Below are 2930 nucleotides of genomic sequence, written 5' to 3'. Positions count from 1 at the left end.
ATTAATGGAAGTGATGATGTCCATTTCTTGACCACATTTATCAGTGGTTGTCTTTACAGCCCTTTGTAATGTGTGAGAATAAGTAACATGGACAACTACTGATCAGGCATGTTCAGAAAGCTTTGTACATAACATTCAGAATATTGGAACCCCTTCTACACCTTCCATATAAAATCCAGATTATCTGCTTTGAAGTGGATTATATAGCATTGTAGACTCATATAATCCAGTTCAAAGCAGATAATGTGGATTATCTGCTTTCATAATCTTGATTATATGGCAGTGTAGAAAGGGCCTGGCTCTTCCTAAATGACATGGTGCAACCATGAAGAGTCATGGAGCCATTTTTGGATCCAGAGCAAACTAAAGTCCCAACCATCATGACATGTCTCACTCTGGGACCCATCATTAGCAAAAACGTACTAGTGGAGCTGATATACTTCCCTTACTGGCAGAGTTCTTCTCCACTTGTACACTTCCATCCAATGTAATCACCTTGGACAGGTTAATACTGCACTTGAAGAAAAGTAGGTTGTATTGCTTTTCTATGTAGTCAAGCTGTATCTGTTGGACATTGCACACTGACTCAGAAATGCAGAAGAGGGCAAATTAGTATTCTATCAGAAAGAGTAGATTTGGAGGCAGGTAAATTTAACTAAACTGGAATTACCAGATTTTCCTTGGCTGTAAGAGTCAAGGGGATACAAAATCTAGTGTGGCAGCCTAGGATGAACCCGAGATGCTAATTCTGAATGGCTGTATGTGTATTAAATTGATATTTTTAAAAATAGTATTTTTACATATTGCAAGATAAGTCACATATCAGTTTGGCCAAATAAACACAAATGCATCAGACATGTTAGGCAAGCATATGCAAACAGCATTTGACATTGTGCTATTTTGGGTGTCTGTTTCTCAGAAAAGAATTGGCAGTATACTTCTTGGTTTCATGGTATTTTACATGCTGTTTATGAAAGCTATATTGCTCAAATCAGAATGCTACATTAACCATACATGTTTAAAGCAAAATGTTCAAACTCTTTATCATGGACCTTATTTTCAACAAAGGTTGGAAAGGTCAGATCTCAACAATTTCACATATTAACCCATATTTTACAATACAATGTGAATTCTAACAACACTGAGAAATCTACAATGTGATCTACATTTTGTCATCAGTGTTGTTTTTCATTGAGTCAGTTTTGCATTGTGGGGATCCTATGAGAGACCTCCTAGAGCCCCAATGATCAACAGGGTGAGGACAAAGAATGGATCCATCACCAAACTTGGCTGCCTGGTCAAGGACATGAAGATCAAGTCCCTGGAAGAGATCTACCTTTTCTCCCTTCTGATCAAGGAGTCTGAAATCATTGACTTTTTCCTGGGCTCCTCTCTGAAAGACGAGGTTTTGAAGATCATGATAGTGTATAAAAAGACGTTCAACACACCCGGTTCAAGGTGTTTGTAGCCATCGGTGACTACAACGGCCATGTGGGACTTGGTGTCAAATGCTCCAGAGAGGTGGCCATCACCATCTGGGAGGCCATCATCTTGACCAAGCTGTCCATCATGCCGGTCAGGCAGAGCTACTGGGGCAACAAGATTGGCAAGCCCCACACCGTACTTTGCAAGGTCACTGGTCAGTGTGGCTCGGTTCTAGTGTGTCTCATCCCTGCGCCACGTGGCACTGGGATCGTCTCTGCCCCGGTTCCCAAGAAACTGCTAATGATGGCTGGTATTGTTGACTGCTACACCTCAGCCAGGGGCTGCACAGACACAATGGGCAACTTTGCCAAGGCCACCTTTGACACCATCTCCAAGACCTACAGCTATCTGACCCTCGACCTGTGAAAGGAGACCATCTTCACCATATCTCCATATCAGGAGTTTACGGACCACCTGGCAAAGACCCATGCCGCCAGACTCTCTGTGCAGAGAACCCAGGCAGCTGCTGTGGCCATTACTTAAGAGGAAAACTCTTTTAAGACAAACGTGTTCAATAAAGTATCAGAACCAAGTGGGGAAAAAAGTCCTTTTCAAATCTTATAAACTCAAGAGCTGTGGCTTTCTGCATTGAATCAATCCATCTGTACTGTAGTTTTGTTTTCTCAATGCCTTTTACTTTACTAAACTCTTTCCAGTGGAGCATGCCATTGTCTGATATGTCTAAGGGCTTATTTCCTTTTTCATCAAAGAAAAAAGGCATATGAGCTATTTCCTTAATTTGTTACATCCTTGGTTATCTGAAGGTGCATGCACTTTGTTTGGCACCACTTTAAGTGGCATGGCTCAATGCTATGGAATCTTGGGAGTTATTGTTTGGTGAGGCACCAGCACTCTTTGGCAGAGAAAGATAAAGAGCTTGTAACACTACAGCTTCCATGATTCCACCACATTGAACAATGCCAGTTAAAGTGGTGTCAAACTACATTAATTGTACAGCATGCATGCACCCATCATCTATTCTTCACTCAGTTACTTTAGAAAACAATGTTTACAGCAATTATATTCCATCGCACTCTCTCTATGGCATTATTGATACTATCTTAAAGTTTAAAGTATGATGGGCTGATGAAAAATGTTAGCTCAACAGGTTTCTATGTTTACATATGGTATGTGAGGGGAAGTACTTGTGATTGTTGCCAAACCCTATATACATAATTTAAACAGTTTATCCAATAACCTATTGATGCTCTACACTGCCTTCACTATACAGGTGTACAGTTAAGGATACAGCAGCCTCAAAGGAAGAAAGGCTTTGCAGAAACAGGCTGCTTGGTTTTGTCTGCTTTCCCTGACCACCATAGCATAACCTGGGAAAAGTGCCAACCCATATTTCCAAATCTAAATTTTCCCACATAGACCCTTCCACACTGCCTTATAAAATACAGATTATCTGCTTTGAACTGGATTATATGCCAGTGTGGATT

General features: G+C 40.9%; 1 pseudogene; it reads left to right on the top strand.

Annotated features, from left to right (window-relative positions):
• The first annotated feature begins 974 nt into the window (after positions 1 to 974).
• Positions 975 to 2329, top strand: LOC100555968 (small ribosomal subunit protein uS5-like; annotated as a pseudogene).
• Positions 2330 to 2930: the final 601 nt, after the last annotated feature.

This window comes from Anolis carolinensis, chromosome 1 (assembly GCF_035594765.1).
Source record: "Anolis carolinensis isolate JA03-04 chromosome 1, rAnoCar3.1.pri, whole genome shotgun sequence".
Classification (NCBI taxonomy): Eukaryota; Metazoa; Chordata; class Lepidosauria; order Squamata; family Dactyloidae; genus Anolis; species Anolis carolinensis.
The sequence above is the reverse complement of the archived record's forward strand: the minus strand, read 5'-3'. Positions and strand labels throughout refer to the sequence as shown.